This window comes from Bos indicus x Bos taurus, chromosome 8, assembly GCF_003369695.1.
Source record: "Bos indicus x Bos taurus breed Angus x Brahman F1 hybrid chromosome 8, Bos_hybrid_MaternalHap_v2.0, whole genome shotgun sequence".
NCBI classification, from domain to species: Eukaryota; Metazoa; Chordata; class Mammalia; order Artiodactyla; family Bovidae; genus Bos; species Bos indicus x Bos taurus.
This window is the reverse complement of record NC_040083.1, coordinates 71078481-71093461: the sequence shown is the minus strand read 5'-3', so window position 1 is coordinate 71093461 and position 14981 is coordinate 71078481.

The window sequence follows — 14981 nt, the reverse complement described above, 5'->3', positions numbered from 1 at the left end:
CTTTACAATCTCATGGACTGTAGCCTACCAGGCTCCTCCATCCATGGAATTTTCCAGACAAGAGTACTGGCATTTCCTTCTCCAAGGGATCTTCCCGACCCAGGGATCAAACCCAGGTCTCCCGCATTGCAGGCAGACACTTTACCATTTGAGCTACCAGGGAAGCCCTATGATTCACTTTGCTGTATAGCAAAAATTAACACAACATTATAAAGCAACTATACACCAATAATTTTTTTTTAATGAATTCATTATCATCTGTCCTACCCCATCCCTTCCTTCACTTCCCAACTAACTCCTCCTCTGAAATACCCTGGTTCTATTAATGGCTGATCTTTTCAAGTCACCAGGGCTTACAAACTCAGGTTTCTCTTGGACTCACCTCTGTACTTCCTTGCACCCCCAGTCTAGTTGGTTGTCAACTTCTGTTTATGATAATCCTGTCAACACCCTTTGCCCAGTCCCCCTCTCTCCATCTTCATTGCCATTTTCCTACTTTTCACCCTCCTTATCCTTTTGCTGCTTTTCTAACTGATTTCTCTGGCTCCGTTTTTTTCCTCTCTGATGCACCAGCCAGATTTCTAGGCAATTTTTTTTTTTCAAATAGGTCATTCTCCTAATCAAAAACTTTAATAGTTTTCCATCAGTAATGGAAAAAACCCAAGTGTCTTAGAATAATGCAATCTGGCCTGAATTTTTCAGTCTTGCAACCCACTGCCATTTTTTGTAAATCCCAAGCTCCCACAGCAAACACTACTGGTATAATATTGTGGCTTGGTGGCACTTACTCTTGTTATCCAATGCACCTTAAAGTCTGCCTCCCAAAATTTAGTGACTTAAAAAACTATTTTTGTTTGATCATGATTCTGTGGGTCCAGCTTCCCTGGTCGCTCAGATGGTAAAGAATCTACCTGCAATTCAGGAGACCCAGGTTTGATCCCTGGCTTGGGAAGATCCCTGGAGAAGGGAATAGGTACATTTATGGGCTTCCCTGGTAGCTCAGATGGTAAAGAATCTGCCTGAAATGCAGGAGAGCCGGATTCTATCTCTGGGTCAGGAAGAAATGGAATTGGGTTTTAGGAAAATAAATTGGGGACAGAAATACAACTAATTCATCAAAGGTACACACTTAATCCATGTCCCTCCTCCCACAAATGACCTCTATTAACCAAAATTTCACTTCAGATAGTAACTTCTCTAACCCAATTCATTAATACCTGGGATAGAAATGAACCAAATTCTTCCTATCTACCACTCATCCAAACCTCACTACTCTTCAGTACCCAAATGAGTCCCCTCTCATCCATCACGTCCTCCCAATCACCACAATTCTTCCCTTTCTTCGGACACATGCAGTACATGTCTTCTTCTCACAGTAGGGTATAACCATTTAGCTTTTCTGTCTTGTGTTTAGCAAAATTAGAAGGGAAAAAAAGATCTGGAATGGCAATGAAATACCAAAGCAAATTATTTTACTTTCAGGTGGGATCATGAAGCCTGGATATGAGGTCACATCAGAATCAAAGGGCAGAGCTGATCTCCAAGCTCCTTCTCTGATGCTCCGTCCCCATCAGAGCACCTGTGTCCATTGGTCTCGTTTGTCTTTTTGTTGTGTTCATTTGGCGTTAAGTCGTGTCCAACTATTTGTGACCTCATGGACGGTTTGTTTTTCAGGGAAGGTGAAAAAAAAATCCCTTCAAGAGTTAAAATGTGCTGTCTCTTTTAGTTTCTGACAAGGCACCTAGCAGGGTAGACAATCAGAGCTTAATATGTATTCTAAGGTTCTTCCCTGACAGCTCAGTTGGTAAAGAATCTGCCTGCAATGCAGGAGACCCCAGTTTGATTCCTGGATGGGGAAGATCTGCTGGAGAAGGGATACACTACCCACTCCAGTATTCTTGGGCTTTCCTGGTGACTCAGCTGGTAAAGAATCTGCCTGCAATGCCGGAGACCTGGGTTCAATCCCTGGGTTGGGAAGATCCCCTGTAGAAGGAAAAGGCTGCCCACTCCAGTATTCTGGCCTGGAGAATTCCATGGGCTATTCCATGGGGTCTCAAAGAGCTGGACACAAGTGAGCGACTTTCACTCCCTTCAAGAGTTAAAATGTGCTGTCTCTTCTAGTTAAAATGTGCTAGAGCACCTAGCAGGGTAAACAATGAGAGCTTAATATGTATTCTGTGATTTAGGAGCTGAGGGATACATGTTTCTTCATATGTATCCAGCTATATAAAATTGGTTAAAGAGAGTGGTGCCAGAGTTAAACCATGTTGCTAGCATTCTCCCAGACAGTTAAGGGAGAATAGAGATTCCTGAGAATTGAATAAAACAGAATCTAAGCAGCAAAATGGTTTGTGAGCAGACATACCACATACCCCTAAGACGAGAAATGCGTGTGTGTGTGTGTGTGTATGTGTGTGTGCTCACTCAGTTGTGTCTGACACTTTGTGACCCCATCGACTGGAGTCCACCAGGCTCCTCTGTCCATGAAGTTTCCAGGCAAGATTACTGGAATGGATTGCCATTTCCTCTTCCACGGGATCTTCCCAACCCAGGGATCAAAACTGTGTCTCTTGCATCTTCTGCATTGGCAGGTGGATTCTTCACCACAGCACTACTTGGGAAGCCTTCATGCTACACTTGATTTTATCACAGGGAAAAGGAGCAGCAACACTCCTGTGGAGTCCATGGTAGGGGCCATGAGGGTAGTCACCAAGACGTGGCTATGATACGGAGAACAGGCCTGTGGTTGCCAAGGTGGGGGAAGGATGGATTGGAAATTTGGGATTAGTAGATGGAAACTATTATATATAGAATGGATAAACAACAAGGTCCTACTGTTTACCACAAGGAACTATGTTCAATATCCTGTAAAAAACCATAAGAGAAAGAAATATGAAAAATTATATATATATATATATTATATATATATAACTGAATCACTATTTTGTACAGTGGAAATTAACATGATATTATAAATCAACTGTACTTCAATAAAATAATTTTTTTTAAAAAAGGAGATGGGATGGAAACACAAACCAACACACCATTACTCTAATAAATCTAGGGGAAATTATTTTTTAATGGCTATGCCTAGCAGACCAGGAGTCCGCAGGTAAAGACTTCATGGAGCATTACAGCAACAATGGGGCAAACCCTCAGAAGTATCTGGGGGACATTTAGCGATTCATGGGGTCGCAAAGAGTCGGACACGACTGAGCGACTGAACTGAACCGAACTGAACTGGGTAAGATTGGGACATGCGGGAAGAGCTAACTTCCCACAACAATGCCATGAGTGTTTGTTGAATTATAACTTGTTACAAAAGGTTTAATTACATTCTAGATGTAGGCTCATGACCATGATTCACCTTTTCCCTCCTTGACTGTCAGTAGTAAATAGGGATTTCTTTTTTTCTAAAACAGAGCCTAAAATAATAACAATCTATTTAAATACTAATTTAAAGAAATTAAATTTATATGCTAAAGGCCAAAATGAACAAAATAACAAAAAACAATTAAGTTACTGCAAGTTTAGTTGCTTGAAGTTCAGCTGGGTCCTTTTGAGACTTGTCTTTAAACATATTAAAGATAGGTCTAGAGTAATCTTTATGCTAGGGCTTGTTTAGCCATACTGTTACTCCATGATCCTCTGGATTCCCTATGAATGTCCCAGAAATTCAACAAGTTCTCTCCATTCTGGATGATGGGAATTCAGATGTCTCCACCCAATGTTATTTCTGAAAATTGTTTAATCTACAGTTTCCTTATTGGTTTTATTTGGACTTCATGAGTATTTTAGAAATGCATAATATAGTGTTCAACAATTAATTCATGGGGACCCTATTCATATTTGTACGAGTTTTTTGTTAGATAACACTCTTTTCTCTGCTACTCTGAGCCACAAATTTCAGCCTCCTCAGGTTCCTCCAAACTCCAAAGTCTATCCCCTCAATTCAGCCAGACTACCCTGTTCTCCTTGGGTTTTTCCCTCCCTACATCATGATCTAGAAAGTACTTCCAAGTAAAACTCAGGTTGATTGTAAGGCTAAGCCTGTTTGCTTCCCTTCTCTTAGGGATCACATGCTTGCAATGCCTATTGTCCAGTGTCTAACAGAAACTGTTCTGCATAGTAAATAGGGATTTCAAATCATTTATCCATTGTGTGCTAAGTTGCTGCAGTCATGTCCAACTCTTTGCAACCCCATGGACTCCTCTGTTCATGGGATTCCCCAGGCAAGATTAGTGGAGTTGTTTGCCATTTCCTTCTCCAATTTATCCAATACTGGGACTGCTAGTCAGTTTGTACCCACTGGTACTACAGGACCAACTCTTTCAGCCAGAACCTGTTTTGATTGGCCAATTACTTATGGTTATAAGCTAATGAATTTAACCCATCCTCCAGACATCTACCATATTAGGTATTTGTGCTCTTTGCTTATTCTATGTGATAGAAAACCCATTGAAGGAATAGTATAAAATAACACAGCATCTTCAAGAGTTCAATAAATTGTTAATTCTTCAAGGGATTATCAACACTTCTTTGTTTAGTTGAGACACTACCGTCAACAATAGACAGACCTGAGTTCAAATCTCCACTCTGACATTAAGTATTCTATGACTATGAGCTAGTTAAGCAACCTCTGTCAGCACTAGTGTTCTCCTCTGAAAAATAGGGTAATAATATTTCCCTCATAAATCTGTTTTGATGATTAGATGAGAATAAATACACAGAAAACACAGTGAGTAAAGCATAGAACTCAGTGGATAAATGAAGCTGTTAGTATTGGGACATGTTACTTATTGACCATGAAAACAGTCACCTCCCTTCCCAACCCCCCAACTAGAGGTGGATATAATCCTAAAGAATTTTAGGGACTGGGAACATTTCCAGCTCTCTAACACCAAGACCCAGAGATGGGAACCATTATGAACTTAAAAACTGATGTTAGGACTTCCTTGGTGGTGCAGTGAATAGGAATTCCCCTGCCAATGCAGAAAACACGGGTTCAATTGCTGGTCCAGGAGGATTCTACATGTCATGGAGCAGCTAGGCCCAGGAGCTGCAATTACTGAAGCCCATGCACCGAGAGCCTGTGCTCCACAATGAGAGAAACAACTGCAATGTAAAGCCTGAGCATCACAATGAGGAATAGCCCCCACTCACCACAACTAGAGAAAGCCCATGCATAGCAACAAAGAGCCAGTGCAGTCATTAATAAATAAATAAATGGATAAATAAATAAATAAATTTTTTAAAGCTGATGTTGGCATTAATCCCTCAACTGAGCATCCTATGAAAGACACATCTTATGGTCTTAACATAAATCCACCAGTATCACGTCATGAAGGAAAACCACTTGAATGTGATTCCTACATGAGCTCACTTGCTGGCTGAAATCTCTCTAGAGCTCTAATAGCAAGACAAATTCTGCACATCATTCCAGGAAAAAGATCAGGATATGGAGTCAAGGGAGGAACACATTGGCTTCTCCATGTCCTTGCTGGATCCTTCTTGCTCCAGCAGTTCAGACAGGGTCTCCAGAACTTTCCACATTCTCCCTATTCTTGAAGAATTTTCTCTTTTTACTTTTGTCTTTTCCCCATTACACCAAGAAAGGTCCTGAGCAAAGCCTAAGCAAATTAACTTCCTCCTCAGGCTTTTGGGACTGAACACAGAAAACCTCTCCCACTTAATTTAGTTTCTCCAACCCCCTCTCTCTTGAAAACAGCTGACTTCTCCAGGATGCATGTAGCACAGTTCAGCAGCACTGGGCCATTGAGCCTTCCAGAAATGCCTTCCTTAGTGGCTTTACATTCTTAACCACACCAACCTTGTAATTTTCCAGATGACTTGAGGTTTTGAAAGCAAATGAAGCAGTGAAACTGCTTCAGCTGCTGAATTCTTCCTGGATTCATTTGGAAAGGACAAGAAGCTGCCATGGACTGTGATGTAGGTGGTGCAGACCCCTCCCTTTAGGTTTCCATCTGAAATCGTTAGCTGATCCCAATATCCTTGGCTATAAAGATCAGCTCTGCACTGAGTACATAAAAACATATGTGGACCTCTTTTTATTGAGCCATAACCAGATAATAATATTTCTAGGGTATTCTGTAATTTACAGGACACTTTCACAGACATTAAGCCATGTGATCAACACAACCAGGCTGTCAGGTAGGAAGGTGTCTTTATCCCTATTTATGGGCCAGGACACTAAAGCGAAAGTCTTGCCTGATATAAAAGCATGGATATAAAGCAGAGCTGAAACACAACACAAATTTTCTGATTTCAAATGCAATACCCTTGGCAGCCTAGCACTGTTGCCCAGAGGTTCAGTCTGAAACTCATGCCTACACATAATGTACACTTTGGCCACCTGATGCAAAGAGCTGACTCATTGGAAAAGACCCTGATGTTGGGAAAGATTGAGGGCAAGAGGAGAAGGAGGCGACAGAGGATGAGATGGCTGGAGGGCATCATTGACTCAATGGACATGAGTTTGAGCAAACTCCGAGAGATAGTGAAAGACAGGGAAGCCTGGAGAGCTGCAGTCCATGGGGTCACAAGGAGTCGGGCATGACTTAGTGGCTGAACAACAACAACACAGAATGTGACCCATTTTGTTTCTAATTCTTCATTTGTTTATAACTCCCCCCATCTTCCCCATTGGTCCCAGTTTTTGAGATTTAGATGTCTAATGTTTTGTCCAAATTGATGTCTTGGAGAAGATATTGGGATATTCTGGTTTCTCTCCAGATCATGTAAATCTTTTGCCTTTTAAAAAAGATATTAGGTAGGTGTTTTTTTTTTAATCTTAGATAGATTCGGATCATTTAGCAAACTTAATAACACAGCAGCCATAATCTTCCCTTTAAGCAATGAGAACTACAAACTATAATTCCTCTCAGATGATAACAGAAATAGTGCCCTATCTTGTCAGAAATATGCCAAAAAAAAAATGGAAGAGAGGTCAAACAGTGTCTAAAAAGGGCTACAGAAAGAATTGATGTAACTGTTGCAGGAAAGAGCATCTGTCTATCCAAGGAGGGGTCAGACAGTGCAATGAAATGTCCCCATTATATTAATGTAAACAGCTCCTCTCTAAAATCTCTGAGACGTCCCCTTTAAGGCACAAGTCCTTGGGGGCTGGAGCAACTCAGCCAAGTGTACTGGGGACATGTGCTCAGCCTTGGGGAAGAGTGCCCCTTGCTGCCTTTTCCCTCTGCCCCCTACCCAGTCCCTGCATCTTGGGCACCTGAGGCTGGGCAGAGGCCATGATGTCTTCAGCTGGCCAGTTTCCTAGGAGCCTCAAGAAAGTCCAAATGCATTAACAAACAAAAGAACTGCAGCTGAAATGTGACTGAAGGTGACTCAAAGATGTCTTACCTCTTAAATAAATGAATCAGCCTAAAGGAAGTTTCCTCCCATGGAAGATTCATCGTGATCAAGCCTGTGTGTAAAAATGCAAAGATGACTGCTGTCCTTTTTAAAAATGGTAAGTGTACTTCTTAGCTTAGCTTACTGTTTGCCAAGCATTGCTTTAGGTACCACATCTTTAATCTTCATAGGAATCCGGAGAAGTGGGTAGGGTGATCATCCTTTTACAGATGAGGAAACTGAGCCCAGGGAGGTGAAGTAACTTTCCCAAAGTGACACCTCTGATTAAGTACTAGCGCCACTCAGAAACCAGTCCTTTCACTCAGGTACATACTTGGAAGGGGGAATGGATGCTTCTGATGTGAATATTTGAGACCTGGTTTCCCTGGTGGAGCAGATGGTAAAGAATCCACCTGCAATTCAGGAGGATCAGGAAGATCCCCTGGAGAAAGGAATGGCTACCCACTCCAGTATTCTTGCCTGGAGAATTCGATGGACAGGGGAGCCTGGTGGGCTACAGTTCATAGGGTTGCAAAGAGATGGACAAGACTGAAAGATGAACACTTAAACACTGGCTTATTCCTTACCTAGGTAGAGTAATCTGGGTGGAAATTTTGTAAAACAGAAGTATGGGTGGCGGCCAGCCCAGTAACAATCCCAAGTTCTCTTTCTAGAACAAGTTTCATAACCAATCATCTTTGGGAATAGCAAAGGAGAGAGTAGGAATTGTTCAAGCCATTTCTCTGCTACATTAACCTACTTTTTCTTTCCAAATGATGTATCCAGTAGCCCCCACAGACAAAAAAAAAATGAATAGATTAAAAAAGTACATTTACCTCTAGATGTGTCCCCAGGGGTGACTGGGGAGACATTCAACCCTCTCAATAATTTTCAAGCTTCATTAGAAACATTTTTCCCCCTGTGGATTGGATATGAAACCAAGGTCATAAAATTTCTGAGTGAACGGAGAAACTGAAATATAATCTGAAATTCACCATCTGGCAATCTGCTAAATAAATGAGTCTAGTGGAAGAGGAGAAAATTTTTAAAATTTTCCCAGACACACCAACCTGATAGAGAAAACCTTATCTCCAGCATCTATGCTGCTAGAATCTGGGAAATAATGACCATGCCATTCCTGCCTAACAGCCGGCAGGGAGCTAGATGGAAGGATCCTTGATTCAGTCTCAACCCTGGTGCTAATTGACTTGAGATGTTAGAAAACCAACACTCCCCTCAACTTTTGTGTCAATACAGTAGAAAAATGTATTAGGTTTGCCTCTCCTTGCATTAACATTCTTATAAGTACAACTAAAAGTACATGCAGATAAAATTCTGGCTTATTCACACAGTCATTACCTTCCTTCTAATCTTTGCCAAAGAGGTGAGGCTAAGGACTCACAACTGGACCATGAGTTAGCAGTTCCATGTGGATAGATACAAGATAATGTTGTAAGGATCAAAGCCTTTTCTAAAAAGGATGTTAGAAATAACACAAGTGGATGAGGGCAGCAGGTAAAGATGGAAAGGAAGACAACCATAGTCAAGGGAATTACCAGCATGGAGGGATTAAGGACCAGGCAGAACAACCTGATTGGAAAATGTACCAAAGCAGAAGGCAAAGAAGCCAGTAACTATGGAAACATGTGTGTTGCTGCACTGCCATGGCAAACCACAAGAAACTGGGTAGCTTGAAAGAACAGAAATGAATCTTCACAGAGTTCTGGAGAGCAGAGTCTGAATTCAAGATTTTGGTAGGGTTGGTTCTTCTGGGGGTTGGGGAGAGAGTCTGTTCCAAGGCTCTCTTATGGTTACTGGCAACATCATGCCAAACTCTGCATTCATCTTAACATGGCCTTTCTCCCTGTGTGCTTCTGTGTACCCTCCACTCTTTTCATGGGGACATCAATCACTGATGACTTAGGACCTGCCCTAATCTGATAGGACCTCATCTTAATTTCATCTGCAAAGACCCTATTTCCCAATAATGTCATATTCTGAGATTTAGGTGGACATGAATTTTGAGAGGACACCATACAACCCACTACAGCAACTAACCTGTGAAACTCTTCTTTTTGTGGGATTTCCATGGGCAGTAGCCCTGTGAAGGGCCACAGGGAAAAACAGAGTGGTCCTTTAGGTTCGTTTTTCATAGTGTTCTTCATTTACTTTGTGTCTTCCACAGAGAAAGAGGTCCTTAGTGGCACGAGCAGTATTGTATTAGTTTCTATATCCCAGCATTTGGTCTAGAGCAGACAATCAACATTTGTTGAGTGAATGAATTTTCACAAGAACAGAATCTCTAAGCCTTGCATTATTTCACTGAGATTTCTGTTGAACTTGAGATCGATGAGTTCTTACTACTTTGATGGCTGCAATTACTTAGATCATCATTTTTTTTTTTCTTCTCTCTCTTCAAGGAGGAAATAAAGTACATGAATCAATCCATGGGAACACCCTTCTCCATGGAAGGGACCAAAAATTCACGTGACTCAATTGTGGCAATAAAAGGAGGGTCTTGTCATTTTAAAGGAAGTTCTTTGTCACCATTTCCTCTTTTTTCCCGGATATCTATTTTGGGCTTTCTGCTCCATTCCAGGAACTCTACCACAGCCTGCTGAATTGTCTGAAACCTCCTTGTGCTTGGTCTGAAAGCTGTCTTCCCCTTCTTGAAGGATGTCTGTGTGGGAGCTAAGAGGAGGAACCACAGACGCGTCACTGGGAAGAACACACACCCCTGATCCTGTGGGCTGAGTAATACAAAGACAGAGTTAAATTCAGGAAATGCAATAAGTTAATTCACGCCTGTGTCTAATCCTGCCAGCAAACACACTATTTAGGCTCTAAAAAAATGACTGGAGTGGGAAAAAATTCCCACCAGCCCAATCCACGATCAGAGTACGTTTTCTAAGTCTCCCATCGTGTATACAGGTGTTTCCCTGGTGGCTCAGATAGTAAAGAATCCACCTGCAATGCAGGAGACCCAGGTTCAATCCCTGGGTCATGAAGAGCCCCTGGAGAAGGTACTGGCTACCCATGCCATTACTGTTGCCTGGAAAATCCCACGGACAGAGAAGCCTGGTGGGCTACAGTACATGGGGTTGCAGAATTGGATACAACTGAAGCAACTGAGCACAGCATGATCAAAAAAAAAGGTAGAAAAAGAGTTGTGGAGATAGATGGTGGTGACGTTTGCACCACAATAAGAATGTACTTAATATTATTGGTGGTGTACACTTGACAATTAAGATGGTAACTTTTATGTGTATTTTATCATAATAAAACAGTGGGAAAAAAAGATACTGAGGTTCAGAGGGGTTCACTCACTTGCCCAAGGCTATCGTGCTGGGAAGTGGCAGTATCCAGTTTTATCCCAACTCTAAGGATTTGAAGTCCCCAGTGTGCTGCCTTGTATCCCATGGCTACCTCTGATCGCTGACCGGGCATAGCTTGAAGGCAGTGACCTAGGTGCCAAATCATTGAAGTGAATTAGAGTTAAAATTAGACTGCTGGATGACTGACAGGCCAACCCCAGAGGCTGTGACTTATTTTCCAAAGTGGGACTGCTCAGCCCTGTTGCCCTTGACTTCCTTCTCCAGGATACGGGGAGGTGATCAGCCACCACCTCCCTCATTTAACCCAACCCAGCCCCTACACAGACAATCTCTCCAGACTCAAACTGCTAAGCAAAGACTGAGGGCTTCTAAAAAAGATGGCAGGACTATTGATATGCAACAAACCCTGGGACATTCCTTCATCCATTGCTCAGGGACATGTCCCCCAGAATCCTGCAAGCATGGACTCTGGATAGTTCATTCTCCTACAAGAGCTGCCCCTGAAGCTATGTGAGTTCCCACCTGTACAAACGAATTTTAAAAAAGCAGGAGAGAGAAGAGCTCAAAATACGGTTTTTCCCTGAATGCCCCCACTCCCCGCCACCATCCAGAAATAGCCCTGATCTCAAGCAATAAAAGTAAAGATAACATTTTCAAGGTCTGGGATGGGGAAATAAGTAAAAAATAGAATGTTTAATCAATGCAAACATTCTTGGAATCTGAAACATCTGGGAGAGCTGGGTGGGGGGGAGAGTGTGGGGAGCTGGAAAGGCGGTGGGGAGGGATGCTTAAGAGAGCTGACATTCTTATCCACTGTTTATCTAAAGCAGGCGCTGAATAACCTGCTCTCAGTCACCCCCAGCAAGCTCACGTGGTGGCAGTTCATTTTTGTTACTAAATACAAGGACATCTCTCACTTTGAGAAAACCCAAGACTCTATCCTATGACTTTACAAGATGAATAAAATCAGAGATGGATGACATCTATGTTTAGAACTACCCTTCCCATGTGGTGCTAGTGGGTAAAGAACTCACTATGCCAATGCAAAAGACATAAGAGATTCTGGCTTTACCCCTGGCTTGGGAAGATCCCCTGGAGGAGGGCACGGCAACCCACTCCAGTATTCTTGCCTAGAGAATCCCATGGACAGAGGAGCCTGGCAGGCTACACTTGCAAAGAGTCAGATGTGACTAAAGCAACTGTGCACACATGCACACACAAGTATATGAGCCACAATTGTCCTAGTGGGTTTAACAAGGCTCTCTCCCTCTCTTTTTTGTTTACATGCTTTTTCTTAGGAAACCAACTGCTATGCAAAATAAGACCTCTGCACACTGGAAGTTTAATTCAGAGATGAACTTCCCTGAAGGCTAATGTCAGAACTAACTAGATATCCACAACCTGACATAAGCTTCCCAGGTGGCACAGTAGTCAAGAATCTGCCTGCCAATGCAGGAGACACAAAAGACTCAGGTTTGATCCCTGGCTCACAAAGATCCCGTGGACTAGGAAAAGGCAACCCACTCCAGTATTCTTGCCTGGAAAATTCCATGAACAGAAGAGCTTAGTGGACTACAGTCCATGGAATCAAAAATAGTTGGACACTACTGAACACCCACACACACAAACACACACACACAAACTAACATGAGTTTTCCCCTCAATCTCTGTTTTATACCACTCACCCTCAGAATGTTCTTAAACTCTTATTTATTTATTTATTTGGCCCCTCTGCTGTTGAGAGGCAGGTGGGATATTAATTCCCCAACCAGGGATAAAACCTGTGCTCCCTGCATTGGAAGCCTGGAGTCTTAACCACTGGACCAACAGAGAAGTCCCCTGTCCTGAGAATAGTCTTCATGATAAAGAAAACTATGTGATGAAATATATAAGCCAATGTACGTGAATCAAAGGGAGCTAATTCTCAATCTGGTCCTTGTTTCTTAACCTGCCATCGAACACAGATCTGGTCCCAAGCTGTGTTCCAAGCCCCAGGACAGCTGTGTTTCACCCTAATGTGTGCTGCAGTGGACTTGACCTCTATGCTGCAAGAGCTGTGCTATTCTCTGCTAAGTCACTGGATCCTAGCACATGGTAAATGGAAAAAAAGCATTTGTTAGGGGACACCAACTAAAACCATCCACATTGGCCAGGCACCATAGTAAACATTTGTGTGAATTATTTTACAACAAGAGGTCTCAGTAACAAACACAGAACTAACAAGCCACCACCAACCAGAAGAATTTGGGAAAGGTCAAAAGGAGATGCCATATGTCCTACCACCTCTCAAAATCCTTCTCACTGGCATTCATCTTGGTTGAGCAATGTGTGCACCCCAGGAAGGACCCTGAGCCAGAGTGATCGGCCAAAGACAACGTGGGAAAAAAATCTCATCACCATAAAACCCAAGACTTCGAGTCACGTGGTAGAGCAGTCCTCCTGGGTTCCCTTACCCTGCTGCTCTCCCTCCAGGCACCCCTTCCCAATAAAGTCTTTTTCTTTGTCAGCACGTGTGTCTTCTTGGATAATTCATTTCTGAGTATTAGACAAGAGCCCACTTTCAGGCACAGGAAGGGGTCCCCCTTCCTGCAACAAAACGTGCTTTATAAACGGATGAAGAATCATTGTTAGCACTTTGAGTCCTTTCCTTCACATTGCCCATACGTCACTTCATTAATCCTCACCTCAGTCCTAAGACGGTCCTAAGTCTCATCCTCTCCATTCTACAAAGGAAGCTCTGAGAGTAGAGTAACCTGTCCGTGGTTACACACAACGAAGGCAGAGAAGTGAGATTTCAACTGCAATTTACTAGCCACACTTCTAGGATTACACCATGCTGTGTTTCTCCTGTCACACATTCTTCCCCCTTGAACTTTGCCCTCAAAGCCATGACCCAAAGTTCTTATGTCTGGTTTTCCCATCTCCAAGCCAACAGCTCTTTTCACAAAATAGGTTGTCTTTCTATTATTAAAGACAGAATAGCAGGAATGCAGGAGTTGCCATGTGTTTCTCATATCTGTGCTGCTCTCTACCTAACACAACATTGTATAATAGTCAGTATAACAAATATGCAATGAATGCCCTTAGTATCATCAACTCAGAGATGAGAACCAAGGGACAGAATGGTTAGGGCAATTGCTAACCCCACACTGTCACTGCAATGCTGGGAGGGGGCTCTGTCTCTTGGACCTGAGGGTCCTCACAGTCTCTGCTCAGATGGAGCCCTACCTCCCCCTACTGTGGCTACCCTTGCTACTTCTAAATCTTAATAGTCAATAGATGCACTTGGCCTTCAGAAGATGCTCTATTTTTCCATCATGATGCCATGCGTATGTTCTCTTTACTGCACTTACATAAAAAGAAGAGAGTGAGAAGTAAGGGACTTTGGGGAAAAAACGATAAATGTTTTCCTTTCACTGAAGCATCCATTAAATAATAGAATAAATCTATGAAAACAGCATGAGCTGGGAAGTATATCTGTGTAAAGTAAACATTGTTTCCCTATTGTTTCTATTTTTCAAGTGTGCTCTGAGGAAAAGAGGGCTTCCAGGTGGCTCATTGGTAAAGAATCCACCTGCCAATGCAGGAGATGTGAGTTTGATCCCTGGGTCAGAAGAATCTCCTGGAGAAGGAAATGGCAACCCACTCCAGTACTCTTGCCTGGAAAATCCCTTGGACAGGGGAGCCTGATGGGCTACAGTCTACGGGGTCGCAAGAGTCAAACACAACTGAGCAACTAAACAACATGGGGGAAAGAATCTAAAAAAGAGCAGATCTATGTATGTGTATAACAGACTCACTTTGCTGAACACCTGAAACTAACTCAACATTGTAAATCAACGATACTCCAATAAAAACTTAAAAAAAAATAAAATGTGTTATGACAATCAAAGTTTCGCGTTAGGCTAAACTGATGATGTTCAGTATGGAAGGAGTTAGAATTTTGCCAAAGATATGGTATGTTAAATGTGTATTCCAGTAGGAGACTGCAATGACTAAAAAACTACAGCATCAGAGACTTGTGAAACTGAATCCTGTTCAGCACTTAACTTTTCCTTTGTAGAATTTCTAGTAACTCCCAACAACTTTTTCCTGACTCCGGACATCTGCAGTTCATCCGCTTTCCCAGATCCTAGTATTTGTTCTCATGGTGGGAGATTCCTTTGACTCTTGACTCCAAATTCCCAGAATTGGAATTTTGTTTCCTTCTTTGCTTTGTCTTGATATTTATAATGTTTGGTAGAATGTCAGTAAGGACCATAGACTCACAGT